This window comes from Hippopotamus amphibius, chromosome 3, assembly GCF_030028045.1.
Source record: "Hippopotamus amphibius kiboko isolate mHipAmp2 chromosome 3, mHipAmp2.hap2, whole genome shotgun sequence".
Taxonomy (NCBI): Eukaryota; Metazoa; Chordata; class Mammalia; order Artiodactyla; family Hippopotamidae; genus Hippopotamus; species Hippopotamus amphibius.
Window position 1 is genome coordinate 64,145,819 of NC_080188.1, and position 18,470 is coordinate 64,164,288.

The following is an 18,470-nucleotide window of genomic DNA, read 5'->3' on the forward strand; positions in this document are numbered from 1 at the left end:
TGTGGAATACGGAAATAAAATAGATTTCATTGCACAGTAATGGAGAGTTTTATGAGAAAATCAAATCAAATCTCATAAATATACATTACATTTATAAAGAATTAAATATTACTAACAAAGGGCATTTTTCCCCTGGTTTTCTAAACCTCGAAGTCAGGCACATGATAACATTTCCTTTTTAATTTCATGCTTTTGCAGTTAAGGATGCTGTTTTTTTTTCCTGCCTATGTCATTGGTTACTGGAAAAGGATCTAAAACTTTATTTGTGGAAAATGTTTTTAAACTTTTGAACTTCATGAGAAGGATATGAAATTGTGTTTTCTTTGATAATAGCCAGTAAAGAGATAAATGAATTGACAAAATGGTATGACCTGTAGAACTTAGATTTTTGAAGATACATTATGAAACATAAAGGAAACACTGCTAGAAATCTCACTTGAGACTTCTGGCTGCAGTCTATTGCTGGTGGTTTATAGCTTGTGAAGAATGTTAAGGTTAAATAAGGGTTGAAGGGATATTGCAGATGTTAACCCTCTTGTCAAGTGCGGTCATTTGCACACCTGCAACACTGGGGTCTTCTTTTAATGTGGATAAAAGCTCACGAGGGGCCAGACTGCTTCCAGATTTACTTCCTGCTCACTTTGTTCTCTTTTCCACTGTGCTTTTGTGCTGTGTCCTCACTATCATTTATTTAACTCATTTTCATAGGGGAAGTTGTTCTTGTGGATTTTGGATTTTCTTGTAGTATAAAAAATATGGAATCATTGAGATTGCTACTAAGAAGTTTTTTTTTTCTATCTATTCAATTAATGTTAACATTAGTAAGGTGTTTATAAAGGGAACCTTGTAAATTGTTCTTTGGGGAATACCAATGAAGGAGGAACATCTGGAAAATTCTGCACAATAATAAAAATGGAAACAGATGCATAATTGCTACCCTGCCTCCTGTCAGAGTCTCTGTTATTAGTAATTTAGGAAAGATTTTATTCTGCCTACCCACAAGGAAAGGTAAATATATACTTAAATATTGTTGAAAGTGAAATGAATAGTTTTATATTGGTATTAGAGATTTTGGTGAAAAAATTTTACATTTCCAAGAGAAACTATTTTGCCCATAAAATGTAGGAGTTAAAATACAATAACTTTGATATGACTTGCCAAACAGATGTAAATTCTTTAGTGAATATAATTTATATGGTTAAAAATGCAGCACGTTACTACTTTCAAAATTGATATAATTATAAAAATAAGCCAAAAATACTGAATTCTTAAAAAAAAAAAACTGTGCCTTTTTTTTTAAGGCAATAATTTTTCTTTATAGGATATATAATTTGGCTTCTTAAGTGAACACTGTTCCTGAAATGGCATTCTATTTGATAGGTGTTCCCTGTACCCCATTCTGAATCCCCTGCTTTGTTTCTCTGGTTGAGTTGTTTGAGACTTGAGCAGCTAAAGCACCTCCTTTTGTAGGGTAGGAGCTTTTAGTGGTAGATCCTCTGTCCTTGACATTAGCCAGTATGATTGTGTTATCTGAGGTTCTTATAGACCTTTGGAAATATAAATAGTCCTTTTAAAGCAATGTTTATATAAAGAACAAAACTCTCTTAAACATATTATTTATGTTCCTGTGCTGCTTTCAGATTACTGCCTCTCAGTCATTCAGTCACAAATTCAACAAATACATGAGGAATACCTACACTGGGTTAGCCAACAAAAAATCTTTTCCTCATGGAGCTCACATTCTTTAAATCCTATTAACTGTTAACTGATGCCTTCATTCAGAATCAGCTTTTTTCTTTCTATTCCCCTAGTAATTCATTTTTGCTATTCTTATGGCAGCCAGCAGTGCTTAGCTGCTTAGATTCAAATGTATCTGTCTGTACTGTAATATGAAAGATTTTAAATACGGATTTTCATATGTGATTTTTGTGATTAAAAGGAAAAAATGTTCTTAGATAAAATGAACAGGATGAGTATACAAGTTACCACTGAGACAGTACAGTATAATGGAGAGATGACTGGAAGGTGAGTCAAAAAACATGTCATCACTTATTTCCATGAATTGGTGACTCACTTACTCCTTCTTTTCTCAGTGAACTAACTCATGGTAACACAGAAATGCCTGCCACATCAGCTTCATGCAGGGTGTTTGTAAACACCAGGTAAGATCATATATGAGAAAACATTTTGATCTGAACATATTTAAGGTCTTTTATAACATTGCTTAAATGTTTTATTTGTAAATGTGAACACACAAGGTGGATTTGTGGCTTTCAGTAATTCAGATTCAAAATGATGTTAAATTATGAATAACTTTGAATTGCTTTAATGATTGAAGCATTGTGAGATTTTGATTTTTACCTCACACTAAGAGCTACCAAAGTTAGCACTTCAAGACATGGCATATATGATTGGATGAGGTGATATTTTATTTGTACAGGAATCATACATGGTAAGAAGTTGGATTATTTCCAAAGACAGAGTTATGTTCTGCTAAGATACATTTAAGGAAGTAGTTCCAAAGAGTCAAATGTGGATTTTTCCAAAGTGTATGCTTATTTAAAAATTTTTATTTTTAACTTTCATTGAAATATAGTTGATTTACAGTTGTGTTAATTTCTACTGTACAGCAAAGTGATTCAGTTACACATATATACATTCTTTTTTATATTCTTTTCCATTTTGGTTTATCATAGAATATTGGATATAGTTCCCTGTGCTATACAATAAGACTTTGTTGTTCATCCATTCTGTATATAATAGTTTGCATCTGCTAAACCCAAATTCCCACTCCATCCCTCTCCCATCTCCCCACTAGTCCCCCCCACCCCAGCCCCCGGCCCCAGCAACCACAGTCTGTTCTCTATGTCTGTGAATCTGTTTCATAAAAGTTCATTTGTGTCATATTTTAGTTTCCATATTTAAGTGATTTCATATGGTATCTGTCTTTCTCCTTCTGACTGACTTCACTTAGTATGATAATCTCTAGTTGTATCCACGTTGCTTCACATGGCGTTATTTCATCCCTTTTAATGGCTGAGTAATATTCCGTTGTGTATATGTACCACATCTTCTTTATCCATTCACCTTTTGATGGACATTTAGGTTTTTCCATATCTTGGCTATTGTAAATAGTGCTGCTATGACCATAGGGATGCATGTATCTTTTTGAATTATATTTTTGTTAAGATACATGCTCAGGAGTGGGATTGCAGGATCATATGGCAGCTCTATTTTTAGTTTAAGGACCCTCAATAGTGTTCTCCATAGTGGCTGTATTAACTTACATTTCCACCAACAGTGTATTGTAGACTTCTTAATGATGGCCATTCTGACTGGTGTGAAGTGGTACTTTGTTGCAGTTTTGATTTGCATTTCTCTAATAATTAGCGATGTTGAGCGTCTGCAAAGTGTATTCTACAGATCGGGGTAAGATGTTAATGATTACTCTTTGACTCTAGGGATAAATAATTTTGTTTGAACAATTAAAACTTAATTTACTGCAGAACTTTTCAGAGCTTTTAATATGCTGACGTGTATAGTGAAATTTTAAGAGGGTATACAACATTCATAGCATTTTCCAACAGTATTTGAGAATGGATATTTTCCTTTCATCTGTTAACAACATAGCATTCGTCCTCGAAGTGTGGTCCCAGGACCAGCAGCATCACCATCACCTGGGCCCCACACTAAACCTCCTGAATCAGAATCAGGAGGTGGAATTGCTGAAGGTGGAGCCCAGCTGTCTGTTTCAACAAGCCCTCCAGGTGATTCTGATGTATGTGAGAACCATTGCCCTGGGTTCCAGGAACATAGTTTGGAAAATAAAGATCTAATGAATTTAAAATATGTATGCTTCTGAAAGAAAACCATCATTCTATTCTGAGTAGTAATATTTAGGTCTCAAGTTTTCATGTAGTTTTTTTTCATCAAAGGAAAAAAAATGCATTCTAGAATAGGTGTGGTAGAATGAAAAAGGTGTTGAAAGTTTATGATTCAGGATTTAGTGAAAGTGGAGTTGGATTAGCTTTAGATTATAAATCTGACTTTATAATACCACACCCTGGGTACTTCAGATTTATACTTTTGTAAATTGAAGAAATGCATACTTGCACATCTTGGATTACAGAGTAAAATTCCTTGGGATTTAACTTGTAAACTGGTGTGCTTTTATCCTCTTTTTTTTTTTTTTAAAGCTTCCTGACTCAATCTATTCCAACAGGTTACAATTTTCTTATGATACTGCTCTTAGGAAGTTCTTTCAACAGTTACTTGTTAGCTGCTTAGTAGGGGCTTGGTAGGTACTGTGCTAAATCTTGGACATACGTTGATAAATACAGTGCTGATCATCACAGAGCTTGTAGTTATGGGAAGGTAGAGGCAAGGAAACAAACATTGCCTAAGGAGTGAAGTGCTCTCTCTTGTAAAGAAGTCCAAGGTGCCAGGTGAAAAGGAAGGACACATAATCTAGACCTTCAACGTTATGGAAGATTTCTCAGAGAAATTGGTAAATGTAATGTTGTGATATGATAGAAGCAGTTTATTAAATTGCACAGTGATAACTTGAAAAATAGTGCAGGGATATTCTAACTCATGTCTGATTTGGAAAGGAAAAACTAATTTGGGAGCATCTCTGATTAGTGGGCAGTGGATCATGTAGGATAAAATTCAATACATCAGTCTTTTGTAGATTGTTGTAGAAAAAAATGAAGATCATATCATCTTGGATTTAAAAATTTGGAAATGAAACTTAAAACACATATTTGATGGAGTTTTCCAAGCTTGTTCTGATAAGTAATATATTTAGGCTATCATAAGAAAATATTTACATTAAATAACTAAGTAATAAATAATGTAATAATCTTTTTTGGATACCTTCAAAAGGGAAAAATCCCCATATTTAGGGGAAATAATATTAAAAGTATATATGACTTAAAATCTTCTTCAGGAATGTTAATGCGTAAACAGCATGTGTGATTATAGAATTCTACCCATGTAAATGGTCACTTTTATGTGCTTCAGTGTATTTTGTTTTTATGAATATAATTTTATCTCTTTAAATGAGTAAGCTATTCATACTGTGTCAGCAAAGCTCATGTTAATTTTAAAATTCCAGTGTTTAATATTTTTTGAGTGACTAGTTTTTAATTAGCTGTTAATTATATCAGCACTATAGATAGGATTTTATTCTGTGTACTTTATAAGTTTAGATTCCTCATCCCTCCCTTTTTAAAAACTCTTCCAGGTACCGTTTGTTGTTACTGTGGTTTCCTTTTGGAAAATTTACCTCTAGATACTGCCATAATGTCTGAAATAGTAGAGGTGGCTGTTAATGAGGTTGCTAATTTTAGTATGTATCTTTTTTTTGGATTTACTATTGGAGGTAAATGATTATCTACTCCAGACACTATTATTGCTCCAGATAACTAGCATCCCTAAGAGTTGATAGAGGAAGATTTATTTGTACATTAGAGCAGCTGATGACTTGTTTGGTCAGGTCAGTCTCATGTAGAAAGGGAGTATAAAAGTCATACTGCATAGGTCAGATCCCCACTCTGCATTTACCTTGAGCACATGATTTAACTGTTCTGTGCACTAGAGCTTCCTCATCCTTAAAACATAGAGTTGTAATGAGAACTTAAAAAGTTAGTATAGTGCTTACACTAGATCCTGGCACATCAGTGATCAATAAATGTTAGTAATTATCATGTTTCATTCAGCCTTTCATAATCTGTCATTATTAGGGTAAAGAAGATACTGTCCTTAACAACGCCCATGAAACAGCGCCATCATCTGCTCATTATCCCTTCTCTACACCTTTTTCCTGCCCTACACATCCAGGCTACTTTCCATCATTGGGGGACTTTGTAGCTGTTTGTTATTGTCTTTCCTGAAATGCTCTTTTCCTCATCTTTACTTGGTCAACTGATTTTTTTTCCCTCATGCTTAAGATTTGAGCTCAACAAATATGTTCTTAGCCTAACCTTTCCTGATATTCCCCCACCAGCCCTCCATACCCCCAAAGGAGATTCTGCACTGTTCCTAGCTGTGTTTATGTAGAATTTTAACAGTTTATAATGATACAATTAGGTTATTTGTTGTCTTTTTACTGCATAGCATATTATGGACCCAGAACTGTTCTTGGCACATAGTGGACACAAAATAAATATTTGAATGTGCATGTGTGTGAGGGAGTGAGTAAATTATGCATGAATGAGTTGCCCCAGATGCACTTGGATACTACAAACAGGTAGGAGATAATTCTGATACATGAGATGAGGCGTTTTTCCTTATTCTTGATACTTGAGAAGATCAGTGATTCACCGTACGCAGGTGTGTTTGAGAACTACCAGTACAGAGTAGAGCGTGTGGTTTTGTTAATTAAATGGAAAAAAATCTTTCTGATTTTTGCAAATTGTGTGAAACAAAGTAGAAGTATTGTGCTTAAAACATGCTAATAATAGTATGAACATTGTCATTCGCTTTCCAGTATACCTGAGGCTTTAACTATCACCAATTTTGACAGTTTTCTCAGGCTGCTGTGGGGCTGCAGGAGGCACAGTTGTGTCGCTGGTATGCATCTGCACGTGATCACCCTGAGGCAATTGCCTGCAGGAAGTCATTGAGAATGGGAATAAGTTGGACGGGAAGGCTCCACCATGAGCTTAAAGTACAGATTTGTTTTCTGGACAGACTAGTTCCATTAGATTGAATTCATTATCTGCATATCTTCCTTTCTCCTAGCCTTTTTTTTTTTTTTTTTCTTGTCCTACTATTTTTTCTACTCTTAGGTGTTTCCCTTTTCTTTTTCTCACCTTCCTCCAACTTTGCACACTTGAAAAACATCCTTTTTCCATCTCTGTCTCCTCTTTGGTTTGAAAAGTTGAGAGACTTTCTGAAGCCTTTTACAACTTAGACATAGGCAGTGAAAAACTGATCAAAATTAAACCTGTTCAAAGACATTAAACTCCTGTTTGACTGGGAGATTAAGGTTTGGCGTAGGAAATGAAATTCTGTAGTTTAGAGCCTTATGAACCAGAACCAATAAAATGGTTCACCAGAATGGGAGTGTTTTCTACTTTCTGGATCACTGATTGTTTAGTACAGAAAGTTCAGCATCACCAAAACACATCAGTTAGCTGCTCATCCATGCCTTACTCTGAAAGGGAAGTGGCAGTGCCTGCTTCAGATAGTTTGATAATAAAAGGGACTAATTTTTCCCTCACTGATTGAATCCAGCAGTTCTTAAGAAAGAGGCTGACATGAAAATCTCAGGAATCTATGCAGTTTTCTTTTTTCTTTGAAAATATCCTTCAAAGGTAGGTAATGGTCCTTCTCCTCACCTGGATGAGGCCTATCCATTTGACAACCATTTTCTTGTGCAGTTTCTAGGCCCATTTGGGAAGACATACAGATTTTTAGTTTGTCTGAGTCATCTTTGGTTATGTCGACAATCATAAAGAGTTTTCTGTAGCTGTTTTAATTTTCTGTAGAACAGCAAGGGTTATCTTTACAGCAGTGTTTGAATAGAAGACATAATTTGTTGACTTTCTTTGGCAGCTGTGTTCACACAGGAACTTCAGCTACAAAGTCATTCCCTGTGCATGCTAACACTGAAGTTGTTTTATTGAAGAAATACCTTTTAAAAATGGAATATTCTTCTAGTAAGGTTAACCAGTTTCCAGAATTGCAGTAAATTATATGGTTGGCAAAATATTTTATATTGTCATAGTGCCAGTCTCTTTGGTGATAAGCAAATATAGCCAGAACGATGCAATTATACATTTTTAGATGCCAGTTTATATTCAGAATATGTATTAAGTATAAGTTTTGTAAAACTCTCCTATTTAAAGATTCTATCCCTTAAGATCATGCTAATTTTTATTCAAATGTGAGATTACAAGCCACTTGAAAGCCATTATGTTTCCTATTGATGGTAGTTAATTGGGTAATGAACATAACTGCAAATGAAGTGGATTTTAGTAATGTTTCTTGGTATATATTCTAATCTTACTTTAGAAGTCTTTCCTAGTGAACCACTTAAAAGGAGATAACTGCTGGAAAAATGAAAGGGCATTGTTTTAATAATAACTCACATTGTGTTCCTTCAGCACAGATCCATGCTTTGTTAAGGCCTTGGTACAACAGAGTAAGAAGTGCTTAGAAACTGTTTCTGAAAAATAAATGATTTAATTTACTGGGTGAATAGGTTTTTTTAGATGCATGGTACAGAATTCAAAAGCTACAAAAGTAAGCTTCCTCCTACTACTCTATCCACTCAGAAGTCCTCCCCAGAGACAATTACTGTGATGATTGTTACCGTTCCAGAGATTGTGTGTGTACGTGTATGTATACATGTGTACATGATACAGAATAGTGTATATAGCATATATAAAATATATATATGTATATCTCTTGCTTTTAAGTACAGAGTATCTATACATACTGTTCTGTATCTTGCTTTCGCTTAATGTATGCTGTCAGTCATTCCATATTAATATATATAAAGCTACGTCATTCCTTTAAATGCCACATACAATTATTTTAAATGTAGTGTATGGATATAATATCATGTATTTGGTTTTTCCAGTCATTTATTTATGTACATGTATGCATGTAACTGTAGGAACATTTTCTAGTTCATAGAGAGTTGTATACCGCATAGTTTATACCCATTTCCATGCCCACCCACATGTGAGAGTTTTTGCTACCAGTGAATATTTTATCAAACTCTTAAGTTTTGGCAAAGCTTAGGTAAAAAATACTCTCTCTTTGGTTTTACTTTGCATTTTTCTTATGAGAGATGTTCAGCATCTTTTCATATGCTTAAAACCACTTATGTTTGAACTTTTGTAAAATCTTTTAATACTGATTATTTTTCATACATTGTTGGTCTTTATTTTTGCTTATTTTTAAGGAGCTTTTATATATTAGGGAAAAAATAGGTCTTTGTGATGGAAATATTTGCTCAATTTGTATTTTTGACTTGATTTATGATTTATTTTGATCCAGGAACATAGGCAACTTTTTTTTTTTTTTTGGCCATTTACTCTGTGACTCTTTAAAACCCTTTAATTTGTCCTCATAAACTTATTTAATTCTTAATTTTAAAAAAGCCAAAAAACTGTAAGAAGTTAAGTAACTTGCCCACAGTCTCACAGTTTAATTGCACTGAGGTAGTCTGACCCCAAAGTCCACACTCTTAACTCTTATACTGTCCTGCCTGTTTTTCTTAAAGAACAAAATGTACTTTTCCTGAATTAAAAATAATTCTAATTCACAAGATTTTTTCTTACTGATATGGGTAACTGATAATTAGCAAGCGTATATTTTAATTATTTTTTTTCAAATAGAAATACAGAGACTGATTTACTGTACAGTTCATAGTAAAACTGAGAATTAATTGTTCTTGTGGTTAGACAAGCATTTTTATACTCAGATTTTTATATTTGATGAGAAGAGTTTTAGGCATGACAGAAACTGATCTCTGAAAGGTGATATTTATAAATAGCACTGTATTTTGATTTATCTTTTTTGTCTGAAAAAATGAGAATACTTATTTACTATGCTTGTATTTTAGGTGTGGTATAAATGTTAGATTATTAGGAATATTGTTGGCATCCCAGAACCCTAACGCACATAACACATAGATGTGGAGTCATGTTTTTATGGGACGCCCAACTTCAGAAAGATGGACAAAAGGCCAGAGGATATCTAAATACCTTAGATCTAGATTCCTCTTTTCTGGATAAGCCTGTTATTGAGCAAGACCTTTTGTGAATAGTTTTTTTTTTTCTTCCTGTCAAGTACAAAAACTCATTTAAAAGAAGATACTGCTATTTAACATGCTTGCAATTAAGGAAAATTACTGCCTTAAAAACTGCATAATTTAAGGGCTTATCTGCAGTCAAATTTCATGAATCTGGATAGAAATCAGTGAATTATGCTGTGGGTCACAGAGGAGGAAGACAGTGCCACAGGGAAGGAAAGGAAGGCAGGTGGGAAAAGGCTTTTGTGGATGAGCTGGCACCTGAACCACATCTTGAAAGAGGAGGAAGCAGCATTACACAAATAGGGAGTTACATATGCAGTCCTCTCTGAAGGACTGAACAGCAGGGTATGGAGTGTCCAAAGGGAAGAGAAGACACAGTTAAGTGTAGAAACTGGTTGCATCTGGGACAGTGCTGTACAACAGAATATATAAGAACCATATGTGTAACTTAAAATTTTAGTAACACGTTACAAAAGTGAAGAAGAAACAGGTAAAGTTTATTTATTTTATCCAAGTAGAGAAATTGGACGAGAGTCGGGGTATATGGTGTGGAATTCTTTTTTTTTTTTCTTTTAATTTGTGAAAGAAGAGACTTAAACATACATTAAGCTGTAAGGAAGGATAGGAAGAATGAAATAATTCAAATTATGAGACTGATTGGGGAAGTCTATTTGGAGATATTGGTCTTGATTGGTAGAAAGAACTTTTCCTCTGAAACTAGGAGGAGAAGGGAAGATAAAGATTTGTCTCTTTGGCGGTTTTGAAAGTCTAGGAAAAATTAAAAATGTATTCTCAGGTACAGCCTTTCGGGAAGAAAAATGAAAATTTAAGAAAATCCAGATTGTTCATAACTGAAGAACTGTATTTTCTGTGTTCATTTTCCCCCTTATAATAACATTAATTCTTCTCACTGGAAAAATGGCCTAGGATTCTGAAGCCATAGAAAATAGATGGCAAGAAATGTCACGAAAGAAACCAGCACAACTTTACCCAAATTTTCGTAGGGTGATTCAGGAATCACTCTGCCACAGAGAAGATATTGAAAGTTTTAAGCTAATTTGTAAAGGAAGGAATGGACACAGATTGATAGGAATTCTTGATGTCAAGCACATGGGGAAGGGAGGAAGAATAGAATGTAGGGAGAGAAAGAGACACTGACTTTGAGTGATAGAAGATGTCAGTGGATAACACAGTCATACAGAAAGTGCATCTCAAACTCTCATAAACAATGAAAGAAATGTGCATGCTGACAAAATCAGAGTTCAGGGATATCAGACTTCAGGCAAAGTTTGATCCAGAGGCTCAGGGTATTATTGGGATCCAGCTCTGTTTCCTGAGACACTCTGGGCTCTGCCCTGCTTTATAAGTTTGTGCAGTCCCCAGGCAGGATGTCCTCATTACCTCACATATTGATGTCATACTGTTCATATGTAAGAGCCAAGCACATTCACCTCTAAAATTCTTATGAGAATATTGATACTCTTAGACTCCGGCTGGATTGCGAACTCCATCCCTGTGGCTGGGAATGGAGTTAGGTTCCCTGGGATTACATATCCCGGATGGAAACTGGGCCTTATTGGGAAGTGGGAAAACAAACTGATGATACAACCAGGTCTCCATAGTACCAATGGGAAGGGAGGGTGAACACATGTCCTGGGGCTCTTGGACAAGTAGCCTGAAGCACAAACTTTTATTTCATTGTATCCTTTTTTAAATTAAGTATTATAATTTTACATTAGATTCTGTAATACACTTTTGTATTTATCAAAAGTCTTTCAAAATCTTTGAGGAAAATGAATGATCGAAAGCTGTCATTTAACCTATGCTTCAGACATCCCTTGGTTTACCAGTAGGTATTTGTACACAAGTCTTGTATATTCTTAACATAATGGACTCTGTAATACAAACACATATTGGATTTATAAAACAAAGAGAACACTGAAAGGCTTATTAAATACTATATCCTGGATATACTTTAAGCCATGATTTTTTAAAGTATTGCCCATTTTAAGGGAATACTTTAAAAATTGGAATTGTTTTCCCAATTCCCTTTTATTTACAACTACATATAGCCACTGGGATTAACCACTTCTTGGGCATTAATAACCATGGTGAAAATATCTGAGGATACTTTTTAAAGAACATTCTTTGTACCCTGGGTCATTAAACTTAGTCTGAGAATGTGTTTAGTAGCTGTAACTGTGCTGCAGGACATTTTAAAAACTAGACTTGAACTCTCAACCCCAGGTTTACTCTGAGATAATTACAGGATGAAAAATTACTAAAGGAAAAAAAAATCGATTTATCTTTGTTAATAAAAATGCCTCACAGTACTGTTCAGTACCTTTTAAATTTAACGATATTTTCATTTTACACACACGGACACACTCTTACGTCTGTCTGTCTTTAGGAAACAGTTACCATTTTCTATGATACCCAGATCTTGTATGAGACTTAGAGAGTAGAGAAAAACTTCTAATTATTTTCAAGCAGAAGTAGGACTTACTGTGTGCCAGCCACTGTTTTAATGTTTAAAATATAATCACATCTAATACTTACATCAATCCTGAGAAAATCAAGTTCCAGCATGATTAAATAACTTGCCCAACATTATTTACATAGCTAGTAAATAAGTTGGAGAACCCAGGCAGCTTGACTCTGGAGTCCATGATCTTAACTACACACTGTGTTGATTCCTAGTTATTCTGTTAATAAAAAGGAAACCTTTGCCAGGTAAATCTCTGGAAGTTCGTTATGAAAACAATTTGTGGTGATACTGTTCATAGACTTTTCTAGTTTGAAACCCTGTGTTTGAGCTCTGGCATCAGAGCAGGCTGTTTCCCAGAAGCTCACATCTGTGCTGTACCTTTTGAAGTCATGCTCCACTGGGTCTTTGATGTGTTTCTTCTGTCCAGGTTCCTTTCAGGTGTCCAACTTCAAATGAATGGTAATGGTGCCATTCTTCACCGATAACATCATGGAACTTGGGTTCTTTTATCCTTGTTGTTATGTTGGTCATAATATACTGGATTTTTAGGGAGGTTTATTTAAACTAATCAGAACGTTGAGTTTTAAGATTTATCTTTTGTTTGTTATTTTATGTGTTTATCCATTCAATGACATTAAATTAGAAACTTTTACATAATGTTTTTGGAAGCATCGACTGCTCTTCAAAAGAAGTGTAGTGAGTGAATTCCATTTGGGAAGCAACGACTGGGTGAAAAGCCTTAAATCATTTTCCCTCTCAGCCTCATTGAGATGCAGTCCACTTCTACCTTTATTTTGGATACTCAGCTCATGCTTCTGTCAGTTCCACAATGCACTTACAGTCTTGTTGGAAAGGTGAAGTATAAGCTGGGGCTGTAACTTTGAAGGAATATTAAATGTAAAAATACCTGTTTATTTTCAGTTGTCTTCCAGTGTGGCTTGCTGTTTCTTGCCTCTTCCCTCCATCCTACCCCCAGCCCCTCTGCTATAGTTACAGGAGACAGAAAGCAGTGTTAGATTTATTGGGAGGATAATTCAGAGTGGCTCAAAGGAAGATTTGAAGAACTGGGGTTTAGGATTGGAGCCAGTTGCTTGTTGACCGGTGTTTAGGTGTCCTTCAAGTGGATGACTCATCTCTGGTCACTTTGTCTGCTCAGGATTACAGTATCTGGGGAAAGTGTGGGAGGATCCAAGTTAGTTCCCCACCTGACCCTGTCTTTGGGCGGGAGGGATGGGGTGCACTGTGTGGACGAACTTGCCTCAGAGGACTGTGGAACTGGCCAGGTTCCCCTCCTCCCCCCCGCTGCAGTCCTCTCTGCCTCGCCCTGGATTCCATGCGCACTGCCAGACATAGGCAGTCTAATTTGATTTTGGGCAGGATTTTGCTCTAGGGACGAAAGACGTGCTGAAAAAAAAAAAAAAAAGAAAAAAGTAATGGTTCTGGATTCCAAATCAATTTCATATTGATCGCTGGATAATTCTCAATGAGTCATGTTTTTTACTAATAAGGCATGCAAATTGATAAGATTAATGAATGTGGCTGAGAGGATAATAGCGGGCCAGAACCTAGAAGCAGTATATTTTTACCTGTGCCCTTCCTCAGGGAAAACCCAGAGAGGAAGGAGGGAGAAGAATTAGATTAGTAATTTTGCTGATTCTTCTGGTTTAGCTTTTTGCAAGACTTCTTGCTTTCACCAACTAAGAGAGCAAAACAGAATGTAACGCTGAAGGAGGAGAAAAAGAAAATCATCACAGATACTGAGAATTTTATAAAATATTATCACAGATGACATTTCTTAGAGGATTTAAAGAGTGAATAATTGGGTGGAGTGTTATATGAGAGAATTTGTATTAATAACTTCAGTATCTTGAAATGGTTGAGTTTTAAGGCAGTTCAAAATAAATTGTTAGGTTAGAAAAGGTGAGACTGACAATAACCAGGAAATTATTTTTCTAAGAAAGACTGTTTTCAAAACTTACAGAGACTCTCATTTGTTTCAATCACAACCTAAAGTTTCTACCTCATATTCATATCCTGTATTTAAACTTTACAGAAATCAATTTTTGATTAAAATTCTGTCTAGGAGTAAGTGAAAACATTGGGAACGAGTCCATTTGCATGTAAACCTTTAGGAAGAAATACTAAGTTAGTGTAGTTATTTTGAATTAATAGAGGTAAAAAGTGTCTTACAAATTGCAGTGGAAGTAACGTAAAAATTATCCAGTTTAATCTAGTTGAAGCATTGGTAAATAAGTGCCATTCTGGCCTATCTGTCATAATCTTAGGATTCAGTTAAGAATTCAAGGAAAGGTGAAGCTAAGTTTGTTATGTTCTTTCATTGAGTCTGTGAAAGCCATTTTGGGAGGGAAATTAAAATTCATTGAACTCCTATATATAACAGTTCTCTGTAACCCCCAAAGTACTCAACAGGGACATTTTTCACAACAGAAGCATAAAAAAAATGAAAAAAGTTATTTTAAAGAATTAATCACTGCAGCAATTTTCATATATTAGGAATGAGGTACATTTCATTCATTTTATGTTGCGGGGAGATGGTCCTGGCAGAGTGAAGAACCTGTACAGGTAACTAGGCAGCAATGTGACTGACGTGCTTGAAGACCAGCAAGGAGGCCAGCACGCCTGGAGTGGAATGGTCCAAGGGGAGAGGACTAAGAGGGCATCAGAAAAGAAGGAGGCAACGAGATCATGTTCAGACTTGTAGGCAGTCTTAAGGACCTTGGCTTGTATTTTTAGTGATATGGAAAGTTGTTGGAATGTTTTAATCAAATGAGTAGCATGAGTTGTCATGGGCTTTAAAAAGATCGTTCTGGCTGCTGCATGGAAGTAATGTCAGGACCAAGGACGGCAGTTGAGCCACCTGCTGAAATTTCCTGCAGCCGTCACAGGTGAGCCAGGGTGGCAGCGGTGGAGCTGATGAGAAGAAGTAAAACACAGAATGTGTTTCATAGGAAGAACCAAAAGGATTTGAATTGCATGTGGGAGATAAATAAGAGGGAGCTGTCAGGAATGAGTGCAAGGACTTTTCCAGATCAAAGGATGAAGTTTCCATTTATGGGGCCAAAGGGAGGCTGAGAAGTGAAGGTGTGGGTTAAATCAGGGGTTTACTTTGAGGCATGTTGAGATGTCAGTTAAAATGGGTATGTGATGCCATGTATGCATTACTAATAAGGCAAGAAAATCAAATTGTACACTTTAAATATATGCAGTTTATTGCATGTCAATTATATCTCAATAAAAGTTCTAAAAAAAAATGGATATGTGAGGCTGGATTTCAGGGAGGAACATGGCTGGAGATATAAATTTGGGTTTCATTTGCATATAGGTTTTGCCTAAAGCCACTAGACTGGATGAGACTGTTTAGAGAGTGAGCGTAGGTAGAAAAGAAATTCAGAGAGTGATCCTAGAGAACTCTGAGGTTTGAAAGTTGGGGAGCTGAGTAACCAGCAAAGGAAAATGAGTGAGGTTCAAGGGCAGTCAGGACTTGTGTGTATCCACGTGGTGAAAGTATTTCAAGGACAAGGAATTGATAATCTTAGTTAAATCCTGTTTAAAGTTCAGCAACAGGGAGGGTCAACTGGTGACCTTGACAAAAGCAGCCTGTGGTGCTGAGGGAAAGCTTGACTGGGTTGGTTTCAAGAGAGGGCAAGAGTAGAAGGAGGGAATTGCAGGCAGCAAGTATAGACAGTTCTCTTGAGGAAGAAAGGAGCTGAGAGATGAGTGGTATTTGGAAAGGAAATTAGGTCAAGGTGCATTTTTTTTGTTTTTTGTTTTGGTTTTTTTTCTTTTTTTCTTTTTTTTAATTTTTTTGGGGGGGTACACCAGGTTCAATCATCTGTTTTTATACACATATCCCCATATTCCCTCCCTTCCTTGACTCCCCCCCCTCGAGTCCCCCCCACCCTCCCTGCCCCTGTCCTCTAAGGCATCTTCCATCCTCGAGTTGGACTCCCTTTGTTATACAACAACTTCCCACTGACTATTTTACAGTTGGTAGTATATATGTGTCTGTGCTACTCTCTCGCTTCGTCTCAGTTTCCCCTTCACCCCCCGCCCCCTCCCATACCTCAAGTTCTCCAGTCCATTCTCTGTATCTGCATCCTTATTCTTGTCACTGAGTTCATCAGTACCATTTTGAGATTCTGTATATGTGAGTTAGCATACAATATTTGTCCTTCTCTTTCTGACTTACTTCACTATGTATGACAGATTGTAGTTTTTTTAATGTAAGTAAATTCAGCACAGGAAAGATTCATTTGGGACACGGGGGTGGGGGTGTGTGTGGACTGCTGTGGTGCTGCCCTTCAGTTAGCCAGGGGAGATGGAATCTAGTGCCAAAAAGGGACCCTGGGGTGGGGGGCAAGGGGAAGTAGGTGGTCTTGGATAGGCACACAGACTGTTTATTCAGTTAGGAAGGATGGAGTGTATGGGCAGAGATGCAGGCTGGTAATTAGGTGTGGTGAGGCATGATAAAGTAAGAGCCTTTTATAGCGTGTGTTTTAAAATTTTATTATTTTTTGTTTTTTTACTTTCTGTGGGCTGCCTTAGACAGAGGACTGAAGGGTGTGGGAAAAAGAAGTAAGGAAGGGTTGTAGAGAGAAAAGCAGCCTCAGAAACAAAGTGAAAGGCTAGTGGTCAGTGGAGTTTTATAACAGCTGCTGCCTGTCCTTGGATATATTGTATTCTCTCCATTTGTTCTAACTCTTCAGTCAAAACCAAATAGCACATAGAGGATCGTCCCCTGACTTGCCTCTTTCTCTTCCTTTGAGTTTTTGTTGTTGCCGTCACTTCAGTCCCTCTCTGCACCCTGAACACAAGGGCTCCTGTGTGCAGCAGACTTTGACTAAAGGGTTGGGACAGTGGATGGAGATTCCAACATAATCCTTCCTGCCTTAAATTAAAAAAATCCTTTCCCTCATGCTTCAGAGCAGTTGTTCTTCCTTTTTTGTGACATGGATCCTTTTGGCAAAGTAGGGAAGCGTATAGAACCCCCTCCCCAAATAATTTTTAAATGAAAAAATTGATAGTATTTCAGAGGAAACCAATTAACAACATAAAATTTTCAAAATATAGAAAACACTTGTGATATAATAATACGTCAGTCTTTATTGTGCATTCAACGACAAGCTCTAGTGGCAGGTCATATGACTACCTTAATTTCAGAGTAGTCAGTGAGTAAACAATACTCCGAGATATCTGTAGCAACTGAAATATAATATAAAAACGTTTGTGATTTCCACCGGTGACTAGGTCACAGGTATTCGTGCTGTGATTGGTTGCCTACTTTCATAATTAAAGGAAATTCTAAATTTGAGCTAAAGGTTCATAAAAACAGAGATGAAATATTTTCTCCCATTCAAATTCTATCCTGCATTCTGGGTGTGAACCTTTTGGAAGTCTGGACTTCAGGCCAATCACCCTTGCCTCAGAGGCAATATTGCACCTCTCCTGTCCAAGGCTGATCCCATCACCTGTGGTCTGGGCCCCTATTCTCTGTTTTCTCTGGGACCCACTCCAAACAGATATCCCAGATTGCTTTTATATCTTGAATCTTTTCCTGTTCGCGGGTTTCCCCTTCCTTCTTGGGATGCACTTGCATTTCTTCTATCTTCTGTTTTCCATGAGGGCAGTAAATAGCCTTACTTGCCTGGATGTGGCAGGTACATTAACTGGCATGTGCTCTTTAAGTGTTTACTATTTTTAGAAGGTGCTCATTAAATGTTTAGAATAAATAAATAGGCACTTCTCTTTCCCATGGAAATTCACAGACTTGTGTTTCAATTAGCAGATGCTATAACTGTCTTCCTTCTGGTGAAGGGAAGATCCTCTTAGGATTAATGAGCATCATGTAAGCCCCATTGGTACAATCAGTAGAGTAAGTAAGTTCATCAGCCAGTCCATGAAAGTTAACATCCTCCTGGAGGAATATGCTAGATCTCCAAATTTAAATAATTTTGTTAAGAGAAGTTGAAATTGACTTTTTATCAAACCAGTTCATTGGTTTCCATGAAAATCTGATAAGAACATGTTGAACGATTTATAACTTGTAACCGTTTGTGTAAAATACAGTTAACCTCAATTTCGTAAGTTGCAAATGTTTAAATGTGTATGTTTAAAACTATAGTTCTGATTTAAATTTTGCGGTAGATTAATGAAGTCATGAGCTATCTTAGATTAAAAGGATAGAACTCA

The 18,470-nt window shown here is 36.3% G+C and overlaps 1 protein-coding gene across 3 annotated transcripts in view; it reads left to right on the forward strand.

Annotated features, from left to right (window-relative positions):
* BMPR1B (bone morphogenetic protein receptor type 1B) overlaps positions 1-18,470 on the forward strand; it is a 417,039-nt gene that overhangs the window by 82,944 nt on the left and 315,625 nt on the right. The window lies entirely within an intron of this gene.